Raw genomic sequence first — 8055 nt, forward strand, 5'->3', positions numbered from 1 at the left:
GTTTATTTATGCAAACAATGTTAAGTTGTTGTGAGGTTAAAATAATAGGTTATAAGATAGTATTTGCAAGCTTCATGGTAACTCCAAACCAAAAATCATACAGTGGATACACAAAAAATAAAAAGCAAGAAATTAAATTATATCACCAGAGAAAATCATGTTTAATTAAAGATAACAGGAAGGAAAGAAATAAGGAGAAGACCACAAAACAACCAGAAAATAAATAACAAAATGGCAGATGTAAGTAATAACATTGCATGTAAATAGACTAAACTCTCCAATCAAAAGACACAGACTGAATGAGTTAATGAATAAACAAGACCCATTGATCTGTTGCTTACAAGAAACACACTTCACCTATAAAGACAAATATGTACTGAAAATAAATAAGAAAAGATATTCTGTGTGCCAATGGAAACCAAAAAAGAGCAGGAGTCACTATACATACATCAGATAAAATAGATTTCAACACAAAAACTATAAGAAGACACAAAGAAAGTCACTACATAATGTTAATGGGGTCAATTCAGCAAGAGGATATAACAATTTAAATATATATGCACCCAACACTGGAGTACCCAGATACCTAAAGCAAATATTATTAGAGCTAAAGAGAGAGGATAGTTGGCTCGGTGTGACTGGCAAGATGTTTGAATTGGAACAGCTTTGGTCTGCAGCTCCCAGAGAGATCAATGCAGAAGGTGGATAATTTTTGCATTTCCAACTGAGGTAGCCAGCTTATCTCACTGGGACTGCTTAGACAGTGGGTGCAGCCCACAAAGGGGGAACCAAAGCAGGGTGGTGCAACACCTCACCCAGGAAGCACAAGGGGTCAGGGAGCTCCCTCCCCTAGCCAAGGGAAGTCATGAGGGACTGTGCCGTAAGGAACAGTGTGCTCCAGCCCAGATACTACGCTTTTCCCATAGTCTTCACAACCTGCAGACCAGGAAATTCCCTTGGGTGCCTACACCACCAGGACCCTAGGTTTGAAGCACAAAATGGGCAGCTGTTTGGGCAAACACTGAGCTAGCTGCAGTTTTTTTGTGTTGGTTTTTTTTTGTTGTTTTTTTTCATACCCCAGTGGCACCTGGAACACCAGCAAGACAGAGCCATTCACTCCCTGGAAATGGAGCGGAAGCCAGGGAGCCAAGTGGTCTTGCTCAGTGGAACCCACCCCACAGAACCCAGCAAGCTAAGATCTGCTGGCTTGCAATTCTCGCTGCCAGCACAGTAGTCTGAAGTCAACCTGGGATGCTTGAGCTTGGTGTGGAGAAGGACGTCCACCATTACTGAGGCTTGAGTAGATGGTTTTCCCCTCACAGTGTAAACAAAGCTGCCAGGAAGTTCAAACTGGGCAAAGCCCACTGCAGCTTGGCAAAGCTGCTGTAGCCAGACTACCTCTCTAGATCCCTCCTCTCTTGGCAAGGTATCTCTGAAAGAAAGGCAGCAGCCCCAGTCAGAGGCTTGTAGCTAAAACTCCATTTCTCTGGGACAGAACACCTCAGGGAAGGGGCGGTAATGAGTGCAGCTTCAGAAGACACAAGCGTTCCTGGCTGTCAGCTCTGAAGAGAGCAGTGGATCTCCCAACACAGCGCTTGAGCACTGCTAAGGGACAAACGACCTCTTCAAGTGGGTCCCTGACCCCCGTGCCTCCAGACTGGGAGACACTTCCCAGCAGGGGTCAACAGACAACTCATACAGGAGAGCTCCGACTGTAATCTGGTGAGTGCCCCTCTGGGATGAAGCTTCCAGAGGAAGGAACAGGCAGCAATCTTTGCTGTTCTGTAGCCTCCACTGGTGATACTCACACAAAGAGGGTCTTGAGTGGACCTCTAGCAAACTCCAGCAGACCTGCAGCAGAGGGGCCTGGCTGTTAGAAGGAAAACAGACAAACAGAAAGGAATAACATCAACATCAACAAAAAGGATGTCCACACAGAAACTCCATCTGAAGATCATCAACATCAAAGACCAAAGGTAGATAAATCCACAAAGATGAGGAAAAACCAGTGCAAATAGGCTGAAAATTCCAAAAACCAGAATGCCTCTTCTCCTCTAAAGGGTCACAACTTCTTACCAGCAAGAGAACAAAACTGGATGGAGAATGAATTTGACAAATTGACAGAAGTAGGTTTCAGAAGGTGGGTAACAACAAATTCCTCTGAGCCAAAGGAGCATGTTCTAACCAGTGCAAGGAAGCTAAGAACCTTGAAAAACAGGTGAGAAAAAAAGGTTAGAGGAATTTCTAACTGGAATAACCAGTTTAGAGAAGAATATAAATGACCTGATGGAGCTGAAAAACACAGCACAAGAACTTAGTGAAGCATACACAAGTATCAATAGCCAAATCTATCAAGCAGAAGAAAGGATATCAGAGATGGAAGATCAACTTAATGAAATAAAGTGTGAAGAAAAGATTAGCGAATAAAGAAAAGGATTGAACAAAGCCTCCAAGAAATATGGGACTATATGAAAAGACCAAACCTACGTTTGATTGGGGTACCTGAAAGTGGTGGGGGAATAGACCCAAGTTGGAAAACACTTTTCAGCATATTATCCAGGAGAACTCCCCCAACCTAGCAAGACAGGCTGATGTTCAAATTCAGGAAATACAGAAAAAACCACAAAGATACTCCTTGAGAAGAGCAACCCCAAGACACATAATCATCAGATTCACCAAGGTTGAAATGAAGGAAAAAATGTTGAGGGCAGCCAGAAAGAAAGGTCGGGTTACCCACAAAGGGAAGCCCATTAGACTAACAGCAGATCTTTCTGCAGAAACCCTAGAAGCCAGAAGAGAGTGGGGGCCAATAGTCAACATTCTTAAACAAAAGAATTTCAACCCAGAATTTCATATCCAGTCAACCTATGCTTCATAAGCAAAGGAGAAATAAAACCCTTTACAGACTAGTAAATACTGAGAGATTTTGTCACCACCTGGCCTTTCTTACAAAAACTCCTGAAGGGAGCACTAAATATGGAAAGGAAAAACCAGTACCAGACACTGCAAAAACATACCAAATTGTAAAGACCATCAACACTGTGAAGAAACTGCATCAAGTAATGGACAAAATAACCATCTAGCATCATAATGACAGGAACAAACTCACAAGTAACAATATTAACCTTAAACGTAAATGGACTAAATGCCCCAAATAAAAGACACATATTGACAAATTGGATAAAGAGTAAAGACCCATTGGTATGCTGTATTCAGGAGACACATCTCATGGGCAAAGACACACATAGGCTCAAAATAAAGGGATGAAGGAATATTTACCAAGCAAATGGAAAAAAAAAAAAAAAAAAAGCAGGCGTTGCAACCCTACTCCATGCCTGACCGAGGAAATAACTTCTATGTGAGCACACTCCTTCACTAGTTCAGGCTTTGGCAATCAATGCAACTACATAATATTAAAATAAAAAATGGTAGTCTTTATTGACAGTAATAGCTATATTTTTAAATTTTTAATGCTTTAATTGTAAATTGAAAATTATGATTTTTTACTTGAGTGCTCATTATGTACCAGGAAGTTTACAGGCACTTCCTATGATGTGGTTTTTTCATCATTGTTTTATCATATGAAGAAACTGAGGCTAAAAGAAGTTAAATAACTTGCCTACTTAATCCAACTACCAAACAGCAAAAGTATGTTTCAGACACAGACTTGTGAGTCCAAAGCTTATGCTAACTTTATTACATGATATATCCTCTCAGACAGGATGGTTAACAGTCTACTGGTATAAGTTACAAGGTAGTGAAAGGTAGATGGAGTGGTGGATTGGCTAGGAGGTAAAGAGGTAACATAGGTAAAAAAAAAAAAATTGTTTGAGATAGCAGACTCTGTGCAGACTTGAGTTAAATCAACTTTAAGTTCTGTTCTGCTATTTACTAGCTCTGTAATAGTAAAATAATTATTTATTCTTTCCAAGTCTTACTTTTTGAATCTATTAAACGGGGATTATGATGAATAGCTTATAGAATTGCTATGAGATGTGCAAAGACAAATACAGGTTCAAAATAAAGGGATAGAGGGCAAATGGGAAGCAAAAATATAATAAGAAGAAAATTTTAAAACAAAGCAGGGGCTGCAATCCTGGTCTCTGATAAAACAGGCTTTAAACCAACAAAGATGAGAAAAGACAAAGAAGAGCATTACAAAATGGTAAAGGGATCAATGCAACAAGAAGAACTAAATATCCTAAATATGTATGCACTCAACAGAGGAGCACCCAGATTCATAAAGCAAGTTCTTAGAAACCTACAAAGAGACTACTCCCATACAATAATAGTGGGAGACTTTAACACCCCACTGTCAACATTACACAGATCAATGAGACAGAAAATTAACAAGGATATTCAGGACTTGAACTCAGCACTGGACCAAGAGGACCTAATAGACATCTACATAACTCTCCACCCCAAATCAACAGAATATACATTTTTCTCAGCACCACATCACACTTACTCTAAAATTGACCACATATTTGGAAGTAAAACACTCCTCAGCAAATGCAAAAGAATGGAAATCGTAACAGTCTCTCAGACCACAGTAAAATCAAATTAGAACTAAGAATCAAGAAACTCACTGAAAACCACACAACTACATGGAAATTGAACAAACTGCTCCAGAATGACTACTGGATAAATAACAAAATTAAGGCAGAAATAAATAAGTTATTCCAAACCAATGATCACAAGACACAATGTACCAGAATCTCTGAGACACCGCTAAAGCAGTGTTTAGAGTGAAATTTATAGCACTAAATGCCCATAGGAGAAAGAAGGAAAGATCTAATTGACACCCTAACATCACAATAAAAATAACTAGAGAAGTAAGCACAAACAAATTCAAAAGCTAACAGAAGACAAGCAAAAACTAACATTAGAGCAGAACTAAAGGAGATAGAGACACAAAAAAGTCTTCACAAGATCAATGAACCCAGGAGCTGGATTTTTGAAAAGATCAACAAAATAGATAGACTGGTAGTCAGACAAATGAAGAAGAAAAGAGAGAAGAATCAAATAGAGTAAAAAATGATAAAAGTTAATACCACCATTGATCCCAGAGAAATACAAACTACCATCAGAGAATACTATAAACGCCTCTCTGCAAATAAATTAGAAAATCCAGGAGAAATGCATAAATTCCTGGACATATACACCCTCTCAGGACTAAACCAGGAAGAAGGTAAATCCCTGAATAGACCAATAACAAGTTCTGAAAGTGAGGCAGTAATTAATAGCCTACCAACCAAAAAACAAAGCCCAGGACCAGATGGATTCATAGTCGAATTCTATCAGAGGTACAAAGAGGAACTGCTACCATTCCTTCTGAAACTATCCCAAACAATAGAAAAAGAGGGACACCTCCCTAACTCATTTCATAAGGCCAGCATCATCGTCCTGATACCAAAACCTGGCATACACACACACACGAAAGAAAGTTTCAGGCCAATATCTCTGATGAACATTGATGTGAAAATCCCCCCAAAAATACTGGCAAACAGAATACAAGGTGAACTACAAATCACTGCTCAAGGAAATAGGAGAGAACACAAACAAGTGGAAAAACATTCTATGCTCATGGATAGGAAGAATCAATATCATGAAAACGGCCATACTGCCCAAAGTAATTTATAGATTCAATGCTATCCCCATCAAACTCTGATTGACTTTCTTCACAGAATTAGAAAAAACTACTTTAAATTTCATATGGAACAAAAAAGAGACCATATAGCCAAGACAATCCTAAGCAAAAAAACACAATGGGAGGCATCATGCTAACTGACTTCAAATTATACTATGAGGATACAGTAACCAATACAGCATGGTACTGGTACCAAAACAGATATATAGACCAATGGAACAGAACAGAGGCCTCAGAAGTAATGCCACACTTCTACAACAATCTGATCTTTGACAAACCTGACAAAAACAAGCAATGGGGAAAGGATTCCCTATTTAATAAATGGTGTTGTGAAAACTGGCTAGCCATATGCAGAAAACTGAAACCGGACCCTTTCCTTACACTTTATATAAAAATTAATTCAATTAATTCAAGATAGATTAAAGACTTAAACATAAGATTTTAAACCATAAAAACCCTAGAGGAAAACCTAGGTGAATATCATTCAGGACATAGGCATGGGCAAAGACTTCGTGACTAACACACCAAAAGTAATCACAACAAAAGCCAAAATTGGCAAATGGGATCTAATGAAAGTAAAGAAATTCTGCACAGCAAAAAAACGATCAGAGTGAATAGGCAACCAACAGAATTGGAGAAAATTTTGCAATCTATCCATCTGACCAAAGGGCTAATATCCAGAATCTACAAGGAGCTAAAACAAATTTACAAGAAAAAAACAACCCCATCCAAAAGTGGGCGAAGGATATTAACATACACTTCTCCAAAGACATTTACGTGGCTAACAAACATATGAAAAAAACCTCAACTTCTCCGAGAAAACACCAAATGGTGGACGACGCCTGTGCAGCCGGGGGGCCCGGAGGCCCTGGGATGGGGAACCGCGGTGGCTTCCGCGGAGGTTTCGGCAGTGGCATCCCGGGCCGGGGCCGGGGTCACGGCCGTGGATGGGACCCGGGCGGAGGCTGCGGAGCTGGCAGAGGCAAGGCCGAGGATAAGGAGTGGATGCCGGTCACCAAGCTGGGCCGCTTAGTCAAGGACATGAAGATCAAGTTCCTGGAGGAGATCTACCTGTTCTCCCTGCCCATTAAGGAATCTGAGGTCATTGACTTTTTCTTGGGGGCCTTTCTCAAAGAGGAGGTTTTGAAGATCATACCGGTGCAGAAGCAGACCCACGCTGGCCAGCGCACCAGGTTCAAGGCGTTTGTTGCTATCAGGGACTACAATGGCCACGTCGGCCTGGATGTTAAGTGCTCCAAGGAGGTGGTCACTGCCATCCATGGGGCCATCCTGGCCAAACTCTCCATTGTCCCTGTGCGCAGAGGCTATTGGGGGAACAAGATCGGCAAGCCCCACACCGTCCCTTGCAAGGTGACAGGCCGCTGCGGCTCTGTGCTGGTGCACCTCATCCCTGCACCCAGGGGCACTGGCATCGTCTCAGCGCCTGTGCCCAAGAAGTTGCTCATGATGGCTGGTATTGATGACTGCTACACTTCAGCCCAGGGCTGCACTGCCACTCTGGGTAACTTCGCCAAGGCTACCTTTGATGCCATCTCTAAGACCTACAGCTACCTGATCCCTGACCTCTGGAAGGAGACTGTATTTACCAAGTGTCCCTATCAGGAATTAACTGATCACCTAGTCAAGAGCCACACCAGAGTCTCCGTGCAGCGGACCCAGGCTCCAGCTGTGGCTACAACATAGGGTTTTTATACAAGAAAAATAAAGTGAATAAAGCCTGGAAAGAAAAAATAGAAAAAATCCTCACTGGTCATTAGAGAAACGCAAATCAAAATCATGCCAGTTAGAATGGTGATCACTAAAAAGTCAGGAAACCACAGATGCTGGAGAGGATGTGGAGAAATAGGAATGCTTTTACACTGTTGGTGGGAGTGTAAATTAGTTCAACTACTGTGGAAGACAGTGTGGCGATTCCTCAAGGAACTAGAACCAGAAATACCATTTGACTCACCAATCCCATTACTGGGTATATACGCAAAGGATTATAAATCATTCTACTATAAATAGCCATGCACAAGTATGTTTACTGCAGTACTGTTCACATTAGTAAAGACTTGGAACCAACCCAAATGCATATCAATTATAGACTGGATAAAGAAAATGTGGCACATACACACCATGTAATACTATGCACCCATGAAAAAGGATGAGTTCATGTCCTTTGCAGGGACATGGATGAGGCTAGAAAGCATCATTCTCAGCAAACTAACACAGAAGCAGAAAACCAAACACTGCATGTTCTCACTCATTGATTGGAATTGAACAATGAGTACACATAGACAAAGGGAGGGGAACATTACACATTGGGGCCTATTGAGGGCTGAGGGGCTAGGAGAGGGAGAGCATTAGGAGAAATACCTAATGTAGATGACGGTTTGATGAGT

General features: G+C 41.1%; 1 pseudogene; it reads left to right on the forward strand.

The window, feature by feature from the left end:
• The first annotated feature begins 6478 nt into the window (after positions 1-6478).
• LOC105547321 lies at positions 6479-7354 on the forward strand (annotated as a pseudogene).
• Positions 7355-8055: the final 701 nt, after the last annotated feature.

The sequence above is a fragment of the Mandrillus leucophaeus genome, unplaced genomic scaffold (genome assembly GCF_000951045.1).
Source record: "Mandrillus leucophaeus isolate KB7577 unplaced genomic scaffold, Mleu.le_1.0 Scaffold385, whole genome shotgun sequence".
Classification (NCBI taxonomy): domain Eukaryota; kingdom Metazoa; phylum Chordata; class Mammalia; order Primates; family Cercopithecidae; genus Mandrillus; species Mandrillus leucophaeus.